This window comes from Montipora foliosa, chromosome 8 (assembly GCF_036669935.1).
Source record: "Montipora foliosa isolate CH-2021 chromosome 8, ASM3666993v2, whole genome shotgun sequence".
Classification (NCBI taxonomy): Eukaryota; Metazoa; Cnidaria; class Anthozoa; order Scleractinia; family Acroporidae; genus Montipora; species Montipora foliosa.
In genome coordinates this window covers 39,895,474-39,918,065 of record NC_090876.1, presented here as the reverse complement: position 1 = coordinate 39,918,065, position 22,592 = coordinate 39,895,474, and the positions used below count along the sequence as shown (strand labels likewise).

General features: G+C 40.5%; 1 non-coding gene across 1 annotated transcript; it reads left to right on the top strand.

Annotated features, from left to right (window-relative positions):
- Positions 1 to 19,313: 19,313 nt before the first annotated feature.
- On the top strand, positions 19,314 to 19,387 carry Trnas-aga (transfer RNA serine (anticodon AGA)). Its single transcript has one exon. It is a non-coding gene; the product is annotated as a tRNA-Ser (tRNA).
- Positions 19,388 to 22,592: the final 3,205 nt, after the last annotated feature.

Below are 22,592 nucleotides of genomic sequence, written 5' to 3'. Positions count from 1 at the left end.
GAACAACTGGGCCCGGCTGCATTTCAATTGACGTCAAAGCGAAACTTTCCAGAAAGTTCCATGGAGAGATGACGCTGTTTGCATCCGCGTTCACGAAGTAAATGAAAATTTGCTGTCGTTTGTTTTTGTTCGATAAGCCAATCAAATGTTTTGCATTTTTGTTTACATTCTGTGCTTACGTTTATATGAAATTCGCTCTAATCTCAGCCTGAACGCTCTAGTACAAAAAGGTTCTCTAAAAAAGAGGGGTGTATGAGATCGACCATTCGTTAGAACTTCAAATTGTTCCATCTGCGTGGGATTAGCCCTTCATCCTCGTGATCTCTTGATCTCGTGATCTCTTTAAACTTCTTCCCCTTGAGCCAGTTTCCTATTGCTCCCTTTTAGACTGCGCGTTCGAGTTTTCTATACACCTTATTAAAAACGGCCGCCATTTAAATATTCTTTTGTTTTTATTCAAATAAGCCCTTGATGCCTCGTTCTTAAGCTTAAAATTCAAAAGAATATTTTATCTTGAACGAGGCAACAAGGGCCAATTTGTATCCGCATAAATCAGCGGCTATTTTGGAATAAGGTGTATGAGTCAATTGCAACGAGGCGCGTCTCCGAGATGGATGATGACCATTTAGCTTATAGCAAACGAGATTGACAAGTAGGCTAATTGTTTTAGTTGAAATCCACTCTCGTACTACCTTCGAATTTATTCCAACTTTTATTGATTTTAACATTTGCTCCTTGAGAATGAAAAACGTGCGCGTGCCTAATTTACATAATTTACATAACACCTGATGAGAAGAAAAAAGTTGAACCTGCAAGCACTTGCATAGTTTTTCTTTTTCCATTTCTTCGATGGCAGTAGAAACCAGATCTTGATAAGCAAACTAGGCTAAGGATATTTGAATACAGAAGCCTTAACGCAACTTGAATTTACGAAACCTCTGTCGTTTATTGTAAATATGAATTTTGACTTATTATTCGGACTTACCATTAAGAACCATCATTCCATATAGTTAGTCTCTTCTTCAGAAATACTGGAAAAACGATTTGAAGCCGACGCAAGTTTTGTTCTACCGCCGGTTTCTTTTGCTACTCACCACCTGCCATTCATTAGATAGCGAGTAGCGTGCCAATCGGATTACGGGATTCGTGTAGCTTATGTGAGTGGATTTCTACTATTATAAAGGATGTCAATCTTAAAATTATGGCGCTTGTATGAATTTTAATGTCGATGGTTTGTCATCGTTTCACGTTGTTGCCGGAAATTTCCGCTCGTTTTTCGCGTCCGCCAATGAATGGTGTCAAGGAATGGTGTCACTGAGAAGCGAGATATTCACAGGGTCTTCAATTTGGATAATTTTCTGTGGGAACGGAGGAAGACCGACGAGTTCAGACAGCAAGGCAACCACGCCAAGAACGTCAGAGAATGATAGCAAACCCCTCGTAAGGAGCTCAAGTAACATCTGTCGCACTTTGAATAATCATCGCACGTCGTAATACTGTGGCACTTAATAATAAAACTGTCGCACTTTGTAATTCCTGTCGCACTTTGTAAGAACACTTGTCGCACTTGGAAATAAAATAGCTGTCGCACTTTGCAATAAATTAAGCTGTCGCACTTTGTAATAAAACGTTGCCGCACTTTATAATAAGCTTTCAAATGTCCTTTGAGTGCCATGTTTGGTAGAAATTGCATATGACTTAACTACTTCCCCAGAGCGGTGACCCCCATTTTCTATTGCTGGTGAGTGATTGGAACGCTAAAATAAAACTCTCTGCGAAGTGTAAAAAAATTATTTAGAGCAGATTCATTGCCACCTTCACGATTGAAAAATCTTAAGGTGGCTCTAATCCAATCCTAAATGGCTATAACGGGAGCAATTCACGGTACCAGTTATTCCAAGAATTGAAGTCAAGATGGCGAAGTATCTTAAGTAGCTGGCTACGCGGTACGCGGTACGCGGTACGCGGAAAGAATTAAAGTCAAGATGGCGAAGTATCTAAAGTAGCTGGTTCCGCGGTACGCGGAATAGAATTAAAGTCAAGATGGCAAAGTGTCTTAAGTAGCTGGCTACGCGGTACGCGGTACGCGGAAAAAATTAAAGTCAAGATGGCAAAGTATCTTAAGTAGCTGGCTACGCGGTAAACGGTACGCGGAAAGAACTAAAGTCAAGATGGCGAAGTATCTTAAGTGGCTGGCTACGCGGCACGCGGTACGCGAAAAGAATTAAAGTCAAGATGGCGAAGTATCTTAAGTAGCTGGCTACGCGGTACGCGGTACGTGGAAAATTTAAATCCTAGTGTACCCTAATACTGAAACGAACGCTTAGGCTTAATCAGTAAACGAGTGCTATATTCAGCACAAGATCTCTGTTGTCAGGTGTTCACGTTGTTAATACTGGTGACGCGCGCTCTTCCGAGTCCACAGTTCCAGTCTCTTGTCTGTCGAATAACTTAGGCTTTGACGCTTAAAGAGTGAGGAATGCACAATACTGTGTCTTTATTAATTATCACAGCGTACCGCGTACCGCGTAGCTAGCACATATAACATCGCTGCGCCATTTTGAAATTTAGTTCATTTGGAATTTAGTCCAAGTGGCGGGGTATTCTACGGTATTGTGCATTCCTATTTCTGGGTACCGCGTACCGCGTAGCCGGCTACGTGAAATATAGTTCTAGTGGCGGGGTATTCTGCAGTTAATTAAGCCAAAGCCTTAAGAATACACCCAGAAAAGGGCAGACGAGCGTATGTTTCCTATTGGGGAGTTACCGGGCCAAATAGTCCACACGCAAATAGCTGCCAGATTGCGTGATTCGCAGCTTATGCGTAGATTGATGGGTAATGACAGACTGACATCAAATCAACTAATTGCAGAAGCAAAATCCGCCGAAATCACAAAACAACGTGACCAAATTCTTCAAGTAACCCAACCTCAGCAGATTTATCACAAATAACCGACAAGCGAGTGCCGGGTTACCGGTGTAGCAGTAATAAATTCATGAAAGGCAATGAAGGAGATAAGTCTAAAAAGAAAATTCCAAAATCTTGCTACAAATGCGGAGCTCAAACTAGCCACCCTCCTAATCGCAGCCGGGCTAAAGATACCATCTGCATTGTATGTAAGAAGAAACTTTCTACTGAAGGCCATTGCACAAAAATCTGCAAATCTTCCCTAATGTATTTCAAACGTCGGACGTCACTCTTTGTAGTGACAAGAGATTATGAAGGTAAGAGAAGTAATCCCTCATATTGGCCCTATTCCCATCTTAATCCCTCTTAACTTAGGTTATTTTTAGACGATATCAATTTTCCCGCGGATAATGTTACCGCGCGCGTTACGTGGAAGTTTCGTGGAAGAGAGAAAGTGGAGCAAATTTTGCACGATGTCATTCTCCGTTTTCAAAATTGAGTTTCATGGCCTAATAAAATTCATTGTCTGCAAGATACAGGTGTCAAACATATATCCTTGGAATTGCTTAACTGTCTAGTTTACAGTGATACCAATTTGACGAATTTCCAATCTATCAAACCGGTAGTGCCTTGGGAGTGGGCACTTTCTCATCGTCTACAAAATTCTGTCGCTCACAAAACTCTTTCCTTTCAAGATACAGTTTGCAATCATATATCATGGAAATTAGAAAACGTGTTAAATAATTTTGAAAGAGAGAGCTATATTTAACAAATTGACTTACGGTTTCAACAATTTTTATCGCAGTCTTTTCAAGTTTTCCTTTCATGTTTGGTACTGTTGTAAAGATCTATCTGTCCACCTTATGAATATCTAAGAATTGAGTCGTCATATTTTAATCCCGCGAAGAAATCAAGAACGCGTTAATCAAGTCAGCGATATATTACTTGTTGACTTTAGTCTGTGAATTGCCAATGTTTACAAAGTTCTATCGCTTATAAAACTCGATCCTTTCAAGATACAGGTTTCAAACATCCATAACTGAAATTGCTTAACTGTCTAGTTTTCAATGATACCACATTCAAGGTTGTGCCATATACGAAACCGTGTTAAATAATTTTTTAAAGAGACAGCTATATTTAACATAATTGCTTTACAAATTGACTTGAATCCGATGAAACGGGTTCAAAAATTTTTAAAGGACGCTTGATTCAAGTTTTCCTTTCATGTTTTCAAAATCAGCTTTACGATTCTTTTTTCGATTTACGTTTTCCATTTCTCCATTTCCCTGCTACGCTCAGTTCCTTGAAGTAACGTTCGTCCACAAAATGTATATACGCGTTTTTCTCAACATCCTCCGCCATTTTCGTTTGATGGTATATCGAGAACGACGCCAATCGTTGCGTGGAATTCGCTCAGCTGTCAACGTTGGTAAAAACGGGGACATGTGATTGGCTATCAGTTAACCCTCGTGGGAATACCGGATCTCGCAGGAGATCTAAAAATAACTTTAGCGGGATTACGATGGGAATAGGGCCAATATGAGGGATTACTTCTCTCACCTTCATAATCTCTTGGTAATGACTATTGGCGAAACTGTCAACACAGCTGAAAATAGCTCCGAAGGGAAAACTTTATTGGTCTTCGGAAATCGAAAAATTAAAGTTAAAAACTAACACCGAGCTGTAACCATAGTCCCAAAAAGCTTGAATCTCCTACGATTTAAAATTGGGACTCCAAAAGGATGATTGGAGAATCAGAAAGGTCTTCGCGTAATTGGAACATATGATGTGTGACCACAGTCCGCCCAAGCTCAGGCCGAAAATACAAAGATTTGCATGGGAATGCCAATAAGTTATTTAAGAAAATTCTTTTGTAAAACAAAAAAAAAACAATTATAAAGCCTTATCGTAGACACTCTTATTCTTCGGCCATTTCAACTTGAGTAAAAATAACAAACGGTTATAAACATAAGGGACTGTGCAATAATTATCAGGAGGGGGGGCCCCTAAAACCAGAGGGGGGGGCCTTAAGTTAAAATAATGGAAAGGAGGGGGGGGGCTCTACATTAGATTTCTCAAGTAAGTTGAGGGGGGGTCTTAATTAAATTTCACAAATTCGATAACGAATAAATAAACATTTTCCAAATAGACAGATGCCACGCCTTTGACTATCTATAATGTCTAAATATTGCATCAACATAAACACATGCTTTAACTTTAATATTTAGAATGTCAACATATGATAGATTGAAACAATCGCTCATGCACAGAAGTCACAAACCACGTTGTGAGCTTTGCCAATAAAACATTTGGCATTTAAGAGGTCCCGCAGACATGACAGGTCTGTTCTTGATTTAAACAGCGAGAGGGTTTCTAGGTCTACAGTTTCTAGCTGAGGAATGCCACATACTTCTGTTTCATAGTTGTCATCAATGGGTTCACCTCCCAAAGACCGAAAAATTATACAGGTTCGGGTCCTACAGCTTTCTGAGGCAGCAATCCTCTTCTTCTCCCTTTTTTTCTTCTGTTCCTTCTTTTTTCTTGATTTGGATGCTTTAGATTTGGCACCAATAGGAAATGTCGCTTTATATTTAGCCATCACCCTATCCAGGTCTTCTACAAGATGCAGAACGTTTAAACCGACTTGAGACTTTATTGAATGACGTTGTTCAGCATTAAAATTGTGTAAACAGCTGAGGCCAGTCTTCAGTGTTTTTCTAACTTGGTTACGACAGCATTAAGCTTGTCCTGGATATCATTTGCCTCTTGTTTGCAACGTCTGATGTTGCTGTCATCATGGGGAGCTGGCTTATAATCCTCTCGGAGAAACCTTCCTGCACAAGCAGGGTTGTCGGATAAAAGATATTGGTATCTGTTCTCAAGTTTTTCAATATCTAAAGGTACGGGTTAGAGAGGGGGGGGGGGGGGGGGGGGCACATCATAATTTTGAGAGAACGTGAGGGGGGGGGGGTCACTGCTAATCTTGACGCTGCTGGAGGGGGGGGGGACCTATCTAATTTTTCCTTTGGTGAAGCTCATTTTAGGACCCCCCCTTCCTGATAATTATTGCACGGTCCCTAACGAGATAACGCATGTTGTAAAACTGTTTAAGAACTTGACGTTTCGTATGCTCCAATATACATCTTCAGAAGTAACGGTTACCTAAAGTACAATTGAATTTAAACATGAAGACTAATGCCAAATAAGGAAAATAATGACAATGAAAGTAAACAGACCTAGTTAAATCTGCTTGAAAAAATATAAATGGCTAGTAGAGAAGAAGTTTCTCACTGCCATTAAGCGCTGAATTTAACTCGCGAATCAACAGGGTTTCCTTAATTTTACAATGTATATCAAACTGTCCAGTGGCTAAAATGTCAAAGTGATCGCATTTAATCCTGTGGCCTGTTTGGGTCATATGATCCCATATGTTATCTCGTTATGTTTATAACCGCAGTTTGTTTGTTATTTTTACTCAAGTTAAAAAGCCTTACCATATTGCCATTAAGGCTAGCTTCCTTCGCGCGGGTTTTTCTCTTTTTTCAGGTTCAACGCGATTTGAGCCATCTTTTATTCCTGTGTTGTCAAACGTAATATAAAATCCTAAGGCCACTCCATTCTGGGGAGCCCACAAAATTGAATCAAATATTCCTAGATAAAATTTTCCCACGATTTCAATTCCACGGCAGAGTCAATTGAGAAAGATTGAACTTTCATTTTAACCAACCATCAAAGCAGATGGAACTGTCCACAAGCCGTCAAAACGCCTCCCCGCATCTAATCATCTGTGTCATACGTCACAGACTGTCTTCCCACAACAGAACGCCGTCTTCAAAACATTCTGCTTCATCAGGACGAAGACAACAAGTTCTCCAGCCTCAAAGAATTTCGCCGTGAAGGATGGCGGGATAAATAACGTCTCAAGTTTGCGCTTCAACTATACTAGTGGCAGTACAGAGGAGATATCCATGCAGCACGGCATTCTTATGAAAGGAAACAGAGCTATTATTCCTTCAGTCTTGAGATTAGAAGTCTTAGAGAAGGTACACACCTATCACCAGGGCATTCAGAAATGCCATGAGAGAGCCAAAAGGGGAGCTTGGTGGCCAGGTCTCAGCGAACAAGCAGAAGACATTGTCAAGTATGGAGTCAATCTTGCAGAAGCGATTATTCCAACCAAACTACTAGACCGCTCATGGCAAAAGTTGGTACTGACCTACTTGATTGGACTAGAACTTTGTATGATCGTAGACTATTTCTCTCGATACTGCGAAATTGGCGTCCAACGAAAGTCAACCACACAAGAAGTGATTAGTCATTTAAAGGCAGTTTTCGCGCGCCATGGCATTCCCGAAACAGTCTTTTCGTATGGCCCTCAATATTCTTCAGCTAATTATAAATTTGCAAAATTTGGGCTTTTCGCAGGTAACGAGTGATCGTAAGTATTCTCAAAGTACTAGTAATGTGGGAGCGGAACGAATGGTTCAGACGATGAAAAATCTGCTACTTAAATATTTTTTTTCTGCATGGCCTAGCCGCTCAGCGTGATTAGCTTTTGTTAATTCTGAGTGGCGTTGCTCTCTTTTCTTCGCAAATATTTCACTTAATTACTTTACTCCCTCTGGTGAATCAAGAGCACAATAAGGATTGTTGTTGTCGTTGTTGTTGCTGTCACGGTTGTTGATCAAAGCTGAAGATCCTCACGAAGCTTTATTAATTAGTACATCGAGCAACTCCATTGGATAACCGTTACGGTTTTAGATCAGCAGAACTGTGCATGGGAAGAAAACTGTGTACTACCGTTCCAGCAATCCCCTCAAAGCAGGTACCTCAGCTGTGGTCCGAAATGATCAGTATTCGCGAAACGGAAGAGAAGTTGAGTTGATAGCCAAACAAGCCGCAGATTATAGAGCTGAGAACCATTGGTAAGAAATTATGGTAGGCCATCTGTGCGAGAAAATTTTGCTTTGGTCACCGTACGACCGCACATCCATTCATCCGCACATGCCAATGTGACAATTGTCATGTGACCGCATCGATAGTCCCTATGCTCAACATGGCGGCCACACTCCAGCTAGTTTACAGAGTACATCTTTGATATTGGACCATCCATGTCATGGTCAATTGACAAAATAAGGTATCCACTGACCAGTATCACGTGACCATATCGCAGGCTCAAGTTTAAGGCTCATCGAGGTCAGCTTTTTTTTTTCTTTTAAGTTGATCATTGACTAGTTGGATAGCAGGTTCAAACCAGGTTAACTTATTATTGACAAAATACTAACCCGGGAGCTCCGCTTTTAGGCTTGGCGAAATCTATTTAGTAAATTTTCAGCTCCGACTATTGCATTTCTAGCTTTTTGATTGGCTAAAAAACTCCGACTATGAGCCATAGTCGAAGTTTTACGTCATACGGAAAATAGTGCGTCAAGATGCTCTTTCCGGACGCTTTGTAAAATTGTGGAAATAAAAATCGGCAGCAAAACCCGGTTTGAGAATTTACTAAAACAATTATTCCATTCGCCCTTGTTGGATATGAAGTGATTATAACCAACTCGCGCTACGCGCTTGTTGGTTATTTTATCACTTCATATCCAACTCGGGCTCATGGAATAATTGTTATATATTAATAAGCAATCTCGTACCAGGTTACACATTATACCGGTGACGTCCCTGGCCGTAAAGAGAATGCAGTTGTTGTAACCAAAACGTCAGAGCCACTCTCATACATCGTCGGAACAGACAGCAACGCTGAACTAAGAAGGAACCGAAGACTCCCGATTCCAAACCCAAACGAGGTAGTGCCACCAACCAAAGAGCCAATCCAACTTCCAGTAACGCCGAATCCTGCTGAACAACCGAAGCAACCGAAGTCCAAGCGAAATAATTCAGAAGGCGAATTCAGCAACTTCTACTAATACCCGCTCTGGGGACTGGGTCGAGTAATGGCGGCATAAAGACGTACGTTGCTGTCGCCCGCCCATTTTTCTGCCCTATTTTGGCAAATGGCCGTTTATTTTGGTCAATTTCTCAGCAAAAGAAAAACCAGATCTTCAGCTTCCTCCGACGAGTCAAGTCTTTCGCCGGAAATAAAAAAAACCAAGCAGTACTCCTCGCCAACGCACCACGAAGACGAAATAATGACAGCTCTCAGTATGACACAAGATGTTGGTGCAACTCTGCAAGCAATCCTAGCAAAACTGGAAAAGCTTGATTCAATAGAATCAGCCGTGAAGAAGATTGAAGCCAATCTCGAGAACTTAGAGAAACGAACCCAAAGGCTAGAAGATCTCCAAACAACAACGAATAAAGATATTGACGACCTAAAAGAAGGAATCAACTTTACCGGACAACAACTGAAGGAAAAGACAGAAGCTGCGGAGAAAGCGCATCGACTCTACGAAACTCAATTAGCAGAGCTGACGACAAAATGCCAGAAAACTGAGGTTCTGCTAGAGGAGGTCCACACTAAAAATCTTTACTTAGAAGCCTACTCTCGCCGGGAGAATATTAAATTCACCAACATAGTAGAATCGACAGAAATAGGCGGCCGCTCTGGTGAAAACACCGAAGAAGTTCTTCGAAATTTTTTGGAACGGGATCTCGGTTACAGGGATGCAAGGAGCGTAGAAATCCAGCGAGTACATCGGATCGGTAAAAGCAAAGATGGAAATCCGCGTCCTATTCTAGCCCGTTTCCTCAGGTACAAAGACTGTGAGCAGATCTTTAAACTTGGTCACCGACTTAAAGGCACTAACTTCCAAATGTTCCGAGACCTTCCCAGGGATATCATTACCCGAAGAAAAGTACAGTTGGATGCTTTTAAAGATGCCAGACGAAATGGAGTTGCTGCCTCCTTCAGCCAGTCGCAACCAGACAAACTGTATATTAAAGGTAAATTGTGGCCCGTCGGGCAAAAATTTACTGTCTAACCCACATAAAATAACTTTGTTCAGATTGACCTGCAAATTTCTTCAAAGGTTTCGCAGTTTCTTTTTTTTTATTGCCAATATGCGTTTAACTAATTAGAGGCGGTCGACAGCTTAAATAGTCTAACAGAGCTACAGGCTTTTTCTCTTGTTTACTGTAGCAAGATGCCTAATTTCTCAACCAAAAGTCTTTTAGTAATTTTATTCAATTTGTGTGTGTTTTCGTTGTACTGTCTCCAGGGCATAGCAATCTATCTCATCAACAATAGCTTGAAGGCATGTGGTCATTTAGATATCTTTTATTGTGAAAATGCAAAACCGTCAACTCCGTTTCTTTCATCACTCACAATACAACAGATTTGAAAATAGTTTCCCTTAATGTCAGGGGATTGGGAAACAATGCCAAAAGAAAAGAGGTGTTTAACTGGCTGAGAGTAAAAAAGAAATCTATTTATATGCTGCAAGAGGTCCATTGTTCTCAAGAAACTACTGATAAATGGACTTGTGAGTGGGGATATAAAGCGCTCTTCAGCTGCTGCAGCAGCAACAAAGCAGGGGTTGGTATTCTTTTCAACAATAACTTCAATTGTCAGATCCACAAGGTTTTCTCGGATCCGAATGGTCGCTTTTTAATATGTGATATCGTTGCTGATAGCAAGCGTCTGACTGTGGCTAACATCTACGCTCCGAATGAAGACGATCCAAACTTCTTTCAGGTTTTCTTCGATCATTTATCAAACTTTAAATGTGAGGAAATTATAATTGGTGGGGACTTTAACTTAGTTCTTGAAGTTGAAAAGGATAAGAGGGGTGGCCTTGCCAGAACACACAAGAATGCCTTAAAAGTGATTCAAGACTTCTCTGAAAATCTTGGTTTGATTGATATTTGGAGACTTTTCAACCCGGAGACCAAGAGATATACTTGGCGACAAAACCAACCAGTCATACACTGTCGACTTGATTTTTTTCTAGTCAGTGAATCATCCTTATGTGATGTGACCCATGCAGATATTCTTCCTGGCTTCAAAACGGATCATTCGATGATTACTCTTAATGTAGCTTTACACTCGAACCCCAGAGGCAAAGGTTTTTGGAAATTGAACACGTCTCTTCTAAGCGAAATGAGATATGTCCAAGAAATTAAAACAGTAATTGAAAACACTGTGAACCAATACAAAGAAGACATCTCGGTGAACCCAGCCCTACTCTGGGAGATGATCAAATTAAAGGTGCGAGAGAAATCAATATCCTATGCTGCATACAAAAACGTGACAACAAGAAAACGCGAAGAAATGTTGGAACGCGAAATCGCTTTTTTAGAGAAACATATAGACAATTCAAGCAATGGTAACCCCTCATACCATATTGTTGCAGAAAGAATTTTTACCTTAAAGAAAGAACTGGAAAACATCTTTGAGTATCGGACCAAAGGTGCAATTATTAGGTCAAAGTCGCAATGGTACAACGAGGGCGAAAGGAACTCTGCATACTTTCTAAATCTTGAAAAAAGGCACTGTAAACAAGGAACAATTAGTCCATCGCCAACTATTCCGGTCACGACAATTCAGCGCGACTTACGTGAAATGACTTTTTCCGCTGTTCTTCTTCTTGTATCAGCGGGCTCATATCGCTGCGACGCGAGGTACGGAATATGTTTTTTTATATCTTCTAAAGTTTGGCCCATACCAAAACCGCTGAGAAAAATAACTTGCTTCGAAGAATGAGGTTCACAAAATTAGCTTTCAAACGATGGTTTTTGCGAGAAATTTGGACAAAAGACAGCCAAGATATCGTTATTCGAAAACAGGGGATTTTACAGTTTTAACGTGGACTTTGGTTTATCGGTTTTTTGCGTTCTTTGGAAGGGAAAAAGGACGGATCAAACATTTCGCTGCTGACTTCATATTTTGGGTTAGGGTCAAGAACAGAGTCAACTATGGGTCTCCACTCCGGCAAGTGAAGAACCAAGCACAGGAACACTGGTATCTGTCTATAATTCCAGGGATTTTCGTATATTTGCCAGCTTTTGTAAGGCTTTAAAGGGTCGCTCACCTCAAAACAAAGCATAGGAAAAATGAAGGGTTTTTTTTTGGCCTGAAGTTATATTTTTTACAGCAGAACACAGACAACAGTCGTTATAATGGCATCCCGTTCCGGCAAATGTTCCATCTGCAATTTTTAGTGCACTTTTTCGAAATATTTAAAACCTCTCCATACATTTCTTTGTAAAATTTGACGCCATTTCGAGAATTAGATTTCTAAGAAACCGCTTACGTTACGCGGGCGCATGGCCGAAATAGTTGGCGATGCAATTAAAAATTAATGACACTGATTTCGTCACCACAGATAGAGATATCTTATCTGAATGTACCGCTTTCTACAAAAACCTTTATACGTCAAAAAAACCCGACAGCCTCCAGTCTACATTCTTCTCTGAAGTGAACTCCACTTCTTTGTCGAATGAAGAACAAATTTTATGTGAAGGCCCCTTAACTCAAACGGAATGTCTCGAAGCCCTGAAGAAGATGGAGTCCGACAAAACGCCAGGAACAGATGGACTTCCTGCCGAATTTTATAAAGTTTTTTGGAAAGACATTTCTCCTTTTTTAATTTCGGCACTCAACTATGCTTTAGACTCTGGTTGCCTTTCAGTGACGCAAAGACGAGGGGTGATTAAACTAATTCCAAAAAAAGATGCGGAACTGTACTTCATCAAAAATTGGAGACCTATTACCCTTTTGAATACTGACTACAAAATCGCAGCAAAATCTATTGCAAACCGAATTAAACTAGTACTTCCAAACCTTATCAATCATGATCAAACAGGATTCTTGAAAGACAGATTCATAGGCGAAAATATCAGACTTATCGACTCTATTATCCAATACGCCACAGAAAAGAATATCCCGGGCCTATTACTTTTTATTGACTTTGAAAAGGCATTTGATTCTCTCGAATGGTCCTTCATACATGACACACTAAGTTTCTACGGATTTGGTGCTTCATTGATTAACTGGGTTAAAACCCTGTATAGTAATACTGAAAGCTGTATTCTGAATAATGGATGGGCAAGTAATTTTTTTGAGATTCAACGAGGTGTTAGGCAAGGCTGCCCGCTCTCACCTTATTTATTCATCCTATCAGCAGAGGTGCTTGCCATGGCAATTAGAAAAAATACTAATATAAAGGGAATCTCTGTAAATAATGTGGAAATTAAGTTAAGTCAGTATGCCGATGACACAACACTTATATTAGACGGGTCACGCGAATCTCTTTTTTCATCCCTCGCAATGCTTGACGATTTCAGCAAAGTCTCTGGCCTCAGACTCAATGATAAGAAAACTGAAGCTCTATGGATCGGCGCAAGTGTTGGAAATGATAAAATTTTGTTATCAGGAAAAGAACTCAAATGGCCAAAAGACAAGGTTAAATCCCTAGGTCTATGGATTTCAACAGATCCCGAACTATCTGCCTCCTTAAACTACAATGAGAAACTCGAAAAAGTTAAAGAAATCCTGAGATGCTGGAAATACCGCCGACTCACATTGCTAGGGAAAATCACTGTTATCAAATCACTAGTGGTCTCCCAATTAGTCTACCTGCTCTCACCTCTTCGCTCAAACTACAGAGTTTTAAACGAAATAAATGACTTACTCTACACTTTTCTATGGAATGGCAAAGGAGACAAGATAAAACGGAAGGTAATGATCAACGATTTCGGTGATGGTGGCTTAAAAATGATTGATATAAGTTCCTTCAATAAATCCCTCAAAACGACATGGATTAAAAAATACTTGGATAACAATAACAAGGGAAAATGGAAAATTTTTTTCGATATAACCCTCCAAAAATATGGTTGTCAAAACTTTTTTTCCTACAACCTTAATGTTAAGGACATCTTATCGAAAATAACAACTTCGGATGGCTTTTTAAAAGAAGTATTAGAAATTTGGGCAGAAGTTAACTTTGAACCAGAAATAGCATCGAAAAATCACTTTCTGGACCAACAACTTTGGCATAACTCCTTAATAAAGATAGCCAACAAGACAATTTTTTTTCAAAATTGGTTCAATAAGGGAATAACTCGGGTGAAGCATCTTTTAGGATCGGACAACAACTTTCTCTCGCTAAGTGATTTTCGCTGTAAGTATGAAATTGACCCTCGCCCTCTCAGCTTCTACGGATTAATATCCGCTGTTAAGTCTATTCGGATCGATTCAAATTTTCAAGATCTACAGAACACCGACCACGAAAAGGAGCCACTTACAACAAGAATTTTACAAGTCAAAAAAGCAACTACCTTAATATATAAAAAATTGATCAGTATCAAGAGCTTAACCCCCGAGTCAAGTCAAAAAAAATGGCTACAGGATTGTGACCTACCAACAAATGACAACATAAATTGGACTGCTGCTTATATTTTAGCTAAACAATGCACAAAGAGCACTAAGCTAATAGAGTTCCAGTTTAAATTCTTACATAGACGCGTATCAACCAATAACTTCTTATTTAGAATAGGTCTAAAGGGCGATGAAAACTGCAGCTTTTGTCACACCTCCTCTGAGTCACTTATTCATCTTTTTTGGACGTGCAGCCACACATCTCACTTTTGGAATAAACTTACTGAATGGCTGATAAACCTAAATGTACTTCCTAGGGATTATGCTTTGACAAATACTACTGCTTTGGGTCTGAGGCCAGATATCTCTCAATTCGCACTTCTTATAAATTATTGCTTTCTCTTAGCACGATATCACATATGGCTCGCTAAGACAAAAGAAGGCCATCCAAACCTTACACATTTCATACGCACTTTAAAATCACGATATGAAATAGAAATAAAAAGTGGAGACACAAAGAAATGGAAACCTCTTGCAGGATATATGAGGATCTAATTAATATTAGTATATTTCTTCACCTATCTGTATTTATCTCCTACCCATTAGTTTCTTTCAAATCTCCTGTCAGGTGCATATCTTACATTACCTGTAGTGAACCACATGCCTTTACCCTGTTTTTGATGCCTCTATAGTGCAACTTCAAGCTGTAATGATAATTATCTATTTTTCTTCTTTTTTTTCTTTGCCCTTTGTCGTCACTGCATGTGTTAGTAGTACTGTCTTCACTGTATTTGTTAGTCGTGTAGATTTGTTAGTCGTCGTAATTCAAACACTGTTAAAATTAGAGTAATATCATGTAAATAGAGCTAGTGCTGTAAGTAGTCAGTGTACTGTTCGTAAGCATTGTATTCTCTTGTATTGTTGCAAATAAAAAAAAAATAAAAAAAAATATAAAAAAAAAAAACTGTGCCGCCAAAGCCGTATCACGTGAATAAGGCCGGTGAATACAAAGCGGCCATTGTTAATTAAAGAATGCCGCTGCCCATATAAAAAAAAAAAAAAAAAAACTTCTACTAATACCCGCTCTGGGCAGACAAGTTAACCCACCTAAAAGATTAGGTTTTAATCAGACTATTTTGAAGCTCTATGGATACAATTTGCTCTCCACTATATAATTGGAGGTATCTAATCAATCGAAGAACTATGTATAGCAGACTCAGTCTCGTATTTTCTTACCAGAAAGTCTAGAAAGGGCGATCATGTGTGGAATTAGCTCTTTGTCCTTGTGATCTCTACTAAAGTAACCAGGCAATAATATTTTATTACACTTCTCCTCCCTAAGGCATGAGTTTGTGGCTACCTGTTTGATATATTAAAGAATATGCCGGATTAAGCTTTATCCGGTCTGTTTGTCGTAACAGCTCCCCAACAGTAAAAGCTGAAATTGTGTTTATCGAATATCTGAGACTCTGATTGTCGCGGACTATCAAGAAAAAAAAACATCTTTCCACTCTTGCCGTGTCCTCTTTTTCAACTCTTTTCTATCGTCCCACCAATTCGAACGAGTCCCTAGCAGCTAGTTGCTAGTTTATCAAATATCTAGACCTGATCACAAACTTGTTTTGGCCATGTTTAATTTTACGCGTCACATCCAAATATCGTTTAGTAATCCTTGTACTGGTTTATCAGATAACCCATGGCCAAAGAGACAATAAATTATGGTAAGTGGAAGCACTCGAACGAAGATATTTCAGTGTAAGTTGATGATATATACCTTGAAATCTCTCCCGAATTACCCCTATGTAAAGGAATCCAGGTGGCCCTAGGATTCCAGATCCTAGCCCGTGGGTTCCCGATCCAGAATATTGGATCCCGGATCCCGAGTCGCGGATTCCGGATACCAAACTCACGGGTTCCACCGAAACAGACCCGGGATTCCATCGAAATCTGTGGATTCAGGATTCCATACAATGAATTCCGGATTCCACGCTCTGGATTCCATGATTTCAAAGCCTCGCATGTGCTGGATTCCAGATTCCGGATTCCATCACATCGGGTGACACTAATGAAGTTCTCGATGGCCGCATTCAACAGAAATAGAAACGTGTTTAAAAAAGTTACTTAATATCTTCCTAAAATGTTAAATAGATAGAAGACCTTGCTAAAGAAACACTAAAATCCACGTTCGTCATAAGAGAGCCAAAAGGGGAGTGCTAGCGTGGTGGCCAGGTCTCAGCGAACAAGTAGAAGACATTGTCAAGGAATACGTTGCGCTAGAATACCAGAAGATTCTAAACATGTGAAGTAAAACTTGGTTAGGAACTGAATCTGCAATTAGAGGCGAGTTTTCTAGAGAGAAATTAGGAATTAATCAACTCGCCGATTTCAATAAGCGTCACGAATTATCTCCTTGCTTTTCTCCTTAATTCAGGCTTCAACGTCACTCAAGACATGCGGATAAATATGTTAAAGGAAAGTTCAAATTTGCGCACGAACGTTTTAAATGTGAACCAAACGTTTCGAGGGTACTCCCTCATCCTCAGGGGTTCTTAAAGCAACTGAAAAATGCGCGTGCAACGTTACGCTCAAGTTAAAAAAAAAAAGCAACGTTTACTGCGCTCGGTGACTCATATGAAACCAAAGTCCACATTGAGACCACCAGGGTGTAGGGTGCGGTGTTTGAAAATCATTCACCCCCCCCCCCCCCCTCTCAAAACTACGTCAGCCTGTGGCATCCCTGAAACTCGAACCAATTACTGAAACCAGAACGTCTTGAGTTGTGTGCCCTTGGAAGCAAAATGGCGTCTAACAGGAAGATCAGAGTCCGGTAGCCTTGTGAAGTGTAGATGTTCCCTGAATCTGTCACCCAAGCGTACATGTGTGGCATTTCATAGCATAAACCACGTTCTCTATGACACAGGTGTATTTCGATGTAAAAGTGATACGTCCACTTGGGAGTATCGATAAATATGGAGCTGTCGATGTGGAAGCAGGTGTTGCAGCGAGACCGGCTACAGGGGAACGTACCGCGGTCCGCATCAGCCGCAGTCGGGTTAGTGAGGGTGCTTCTGAATAGATAGTCACGCAGGTTCTGATCACGTCGATAAGCGTACAGGATGCGAAGGGGTTGAAAACAGCTGTAGTATCGAGATCATCCCGCAAGAGGTGAAAATTATGTGAGATGATATTTTTGATAAGTTGGTTGGTTGGATGGTATGTTAAAACCAGAGAGATGGTGGAGTGTTCAGCGGGAGGGATTTCTGCAGCTGGTTCTGAAGTGATGACTGCCACACGCGGTATGGCTAAAATACGAATGCGTGCTCAGTCAACAATGTTTTGTTGGTAACCATGGTTTCTAAAGAAATTAGCCATTTCGTTGCTCTTTACATCAAATTCTTCATTGTCAGTGTAGATGCAGCGTAAACGTCGAAACTGTCTGTAAGGGATGAAATTCTTACAACCAATGAGATGCGAGGATGCATAATTGAGGTAGGAATGAGTGTCAGTGGGTTTGCAATGTATGCTGGTTGTAGGACGGTCAGAAGTTGGCCTTAAAACAAGGTCGAGAAAAGGCAATTCCTCATCAGAGATGGACCAGGTGAATTTGACCCTTGGTTGACCGGAAAAGGCCCCGACAATGTCGTCCATGTATCGCTTATACAGGTCGGGTTTGGCACCAGTGTAATGATCAAAGATTTGCTCCTCTATATGACCCAAGCCGGCTTCCCATTGCAACCCCTCCGATTGGATTATAGTACTTCCCTTTGAAGGAGAAAGTATTCAAGGTAAGAACTAGTTCAGCGAGGCGAACAAGTGTATGGGTGGGTTGTTGAAGTACCGGTCTCTCGTTTAGGAAGCGTTGAAAAGCTGGAAGGCAGGCCATCTCTGTTGGGACCGGTGGTGTATAAAGACTTCACATCTATAGTGAAAACAAAATTATTTTCACCAGGAAAACGAAAGGACTCGGTAATGTAGAGCATATGTTTAGTGTATTTTACGTAGCTGGGTAGGCTTTTAACCAGTGGAGTGGTAAAAGCACCTAAGTAGGTAGCTATCAGTTCCGTTGGGCAGTTGCAGGCGGAAACAATAGGCCTTCCATGGTTTCCGGGTTTTTGTGGATTTTGGGCAAAAGATAGAATTTAGATGTGCGGGGGATGTCTACAACGAGATTGATAGCAGATTCGGGTAGCACGTGTTGTGAGATTGCCTCCTTTTCTACTCTCCTCGCTGTGTTGTTGTTGTCGGTGGCGTGGTGAAATCACGGTCTTTTCCTTTGGTAGAAATTAGTATCGGAGAGTTGCCTTTCCACCTCCACTACTCAGAGATGTCAAGCCCACACTATCACCGCTCCACCTTTATCCGCGGGCTTTATGGCGACATCGTTTAGCCGTTTTAGGGTCATCAGGGCAGTCCACTCTTGGGTTGTGATGTTGGTTTTCCTTAGACGTTCTTTAAATTTAGAAGTGGAGCTTACTAATATCCCTTTGGCTCTTGGCTGAGAATTGTCCTGGGGGAGGAGTCCACCGGGTTGTCTTTAAATCGAAATCTCCTGAATGGTTAATTGTGCTCTCTAAGCTGGCCGTGTTTACAGGAACCTGTGCTGAACTGTAGTGACCCCTAAGGCGTAAATGCCAGAAGAAATACTCACAGTCTGCCCTGGCTGTGTATTCATTCGAGTGATGAGCCGCGGGATAAATTAAACAAGTCAAGTCTACATTTCTGATTTGTAATATTGAGCGTTTTAAAAATGCTTTCATTAACAGACTAACACGCTGCTAAGTCGCCCCATTAATCTGCTGCGTTGCCAGCGTGGTGGCCTTGATGGTGTAGTGGCTTAGCATGCCCGACTAGTAATCAGGGAGACGTGGGTTCGAGTCCCGCTCAGGGCAAAAACCAATTTTTCGGATGGGTGTGTCGAAAGGTAAAATGCACGGTATGTGTTAGTCTGTGTTAGTCTCTGTAATGTAGTCTATGCCTTTCATTGCTTCGAAATCTCTCACTTTCACTTTCATGTGTTCTAAGCCCTGTCTGGGGTTATAGAGGCGAGGATATACACTCAAGTGAAGAAAAGTTGGGCCCTAGGGATCCCCACGCTGCTAAGTCGCCCCATTAATCTGCTGCGTTGCCAGCGTGGTGGCCTTGATGGTGTAGTGGCTTAGCATGCCCGACTAGAAATCAGGGAGACGTGGGTTCGAGTCCCGCTCAGGGCAAAAACCAATTTTTCGGATGGGTGTGTCGAAAGGTAAAATGCACGGTATGTGTTAGTCTGTGTTAGTCTCTGCAATGTATCCAGAGGAATCGGAATATTTAAAGTGGCTGTCTCAATGGCTCCAGGAATTTATTATTGTTATTTATTTATTTTTTTTTACTTTGCAAAGAGTCTCATGGTGCCCTGTTGATCCCTTTCTAGCAATCAATACAAGTAGGGGGTCACCGGGTTTGTGTTATAAGCGTTTCCATGCAAAATGTAAGATCGTTTTAGATGGTTCTCCTGTTTCCATGGTAACTAATATTGGCATAATCTGAGCATCTTGTTAAGAAAAAAAGGGTGTTTTCCAGGGTGGTGCAACGTTGCCGTTCACTGCTTGTGAAGTAAAGATAAACAGCTGCAGGTCTTAATCACACGGCAGCCATGTTGAGTCCCCAGGGATTGAAAACTTTTGTTTTGCTCCTCCGAAACTCGTTTCCAAACATTTCAAATCGAGGCTCACGATACAAAATTAAATCTATTGTATATGGCCGATATCGCCGCCGCTCGAATTAGGCCCGTTTACCATAAGTTAAAAATAACGCTAAGAGCGGATGAGTATTTTATGTAAGCCAAATAAGTAACTACATCATGTATAAACCACGCACTTAACTACTTCGTGTGAGCTAAGTAAGTATGTACTTCATGTTTTCAATTTGGATCTTTCGCTGGTTTGCGAAATTTTTTAAAGCAACCAATTTTCGTTGGAGCTATGCAAAATTAGGAAAAAAATCGCAACCTCAAAGATTTTTCGCTGCTTCTTTGTCTTGGTTTAATTGCTGACTCTATGCATGTTCAACTTGATCGCGATATATTGATGCTCCTTTCTTAGAAATCCCCGTGCGCTGTTAAACATCGTTAAAGCGACAGCAAATCGCTAAACACGGGTCTTCCGAAAGACCCTTGCATTGTTGCAATTGGTATCGCCAATTGAAAGTATGTGTGTGCATCGTTCTTAAAGCTTAATGAACGACCACTCTTACCAAAAGCACTTAAGTATGTCTGCTTTGAAGGTGTGAGCGAACACTATTACAAATAAACCTTCAATAGTGTCGACATAAGCCTTCGGGTCGTGAGTACAGCTAGATTTGAACTGTTTTATGTAATAGACTGAAGTCCTTATATGTTCAGTTAGGATGAAAATTTATTGCACTGTGATAAACGTTCATAATATTTTATTTAACTATAAGAATCTCACAGTAATTATTGCTGTTATATTCCCATTTTCAGTGACAAACCACAAAAGTGTTAAATTGTTGAAAGTTCAGTGAATGGCCTCTTAAAATTCAGAAAGGATTATTTTCCTTCATGGTTTCAATCATGCCACTTTTACCACTTCTTTTTACCATTACTTATCAACCATAAGAATCTCAAGGTAATTATTACTGTTATATTTTCATTTTCATACAAACCACAAATATTTTCAGTTGACTGGTCTTTCAAATTTCAGAAAGGATTTTCCTAATACGGTTTTCAAGTATGCCACTTTTACCACTCACTTGCCATTCCTATCCTTTACAACTTGCCAAATTCTATACGTCCATGTGGATTGACGTCTATCTAAATATAAAAATCCGGCGTTTCAGTTTTGGACTGAACAGAAGTGCCGCTGGCATTCGTTATCTCCAATTATCTTAGTGTTAAAAAAACCACAAACAGAAATCATCTTCCTTGTAAACGCACAGTGTAACAAATTTTAATCCTTAGTAAACCTTGGCTGTCCATGCTTGTTGGAAAAGCAAGGAATAAATAACTATAATGGAACTATAATTAAACATATATTTTCTTGCAACCTTTTCTTCTTTGACCACACCTTCCACCTCACCTTGGGACTCCTTTCACCATGGCCATTCCTCAAACATCTTTCAATATTCCTATTATCAAGTACGCTCAGACCTTCATGCTCTTTTCCCCATCAGCCCTTACAAATTCAAATATTGATTCCATTTCCCCGTTCCATAGCGCATTATTCCTATTTATTAAATTTTCAATTAAGGATAATGCATTTCTTGTGCTCTGATTGGTTCACTAATCGTGGTTATGAGCTCGTATACCTTAGTTTGACCTTATATGGCAATTGATTGCGCTAAGTGTTTTTTCTCTGAATAAAGCCAAGAAAAAACGCTTTTTTTTGGAAAGTTTGGATCAATCCCGACGTTTAGAAGTAAGCAAAAAGGCAAGAATTTTTTTCGTGATGAGCCTTTGTCTGTCTGACCACAAGGTATTACACAACATCGCATCTTCATCAAGGTTTTTCGATTTGGCTCGGATTTTCTCCCTTTTTTCGCTCGTATTTCGTACTTCCAAACTTTTAGAGTTTAAGAATTTAGTAAAACAATTATTCCGTAAGCGCGCTTTGGATATGAGGCTGGTTATAGCCAATTCGGCGCTACGCGCCTCGTTGGCTATTTACCATCGCATATCCAACGAGCGCTCATGGAATAATTGTTAAATATTCTGGAAAAGTCATTGGCACAGTCAAACGCAATATCAAATGAAAGACATGCATATCATTCACGATCTCTAACACATTTTGAACTAGTGGGACTCGGCCCTTTGTTTGTGTTTTCCGAGCGCTAATAGGGAGCTTAAGCATGCGCGTTTTTGAGAAGTGGATGGCAACCGGTAGTGAATATTTCGTACGCCAGGACAGTGGTCTCTCCCAGATTTTAAGACGTATCATCTCTAATAGTGGAAAGATACTTAGCGATATATATGTGATTGTGGTTGTGTGAAGACAAGTTAAAAGGGAAAACAGCTCACTTCTGGTTGCTTGCGCTCGCGGCTCAAAAACGCACGTGCTTAATTAAGCTCCCCAACATTTACGAAACTCTTGAACTTACATTGTAAATGGGAATAAGGTGACATTCGGACCAACAACCTGCGACCTGGAACCTGCAAAGGAAATTACACCCTCCGGTGACCCTCCGGTCGGTTTGAGCTACTTTGCCCGACCAGGCAATGTGAACAGCTGTGTTTCCCATAACTTAGCTATGTAATTCCAACGTGGTGGATTGAAATACTTTGACACTGATTTGATGCAAGGCCATTTATTCCTTTCTATGAAATATTAACAGCTTGAACATCACACGTATACTTCTTACAGATGTGAACAAGGAAAGCCAGGCATATAATAGCCACCATCTTAAATGGAAGTTACAGCAACA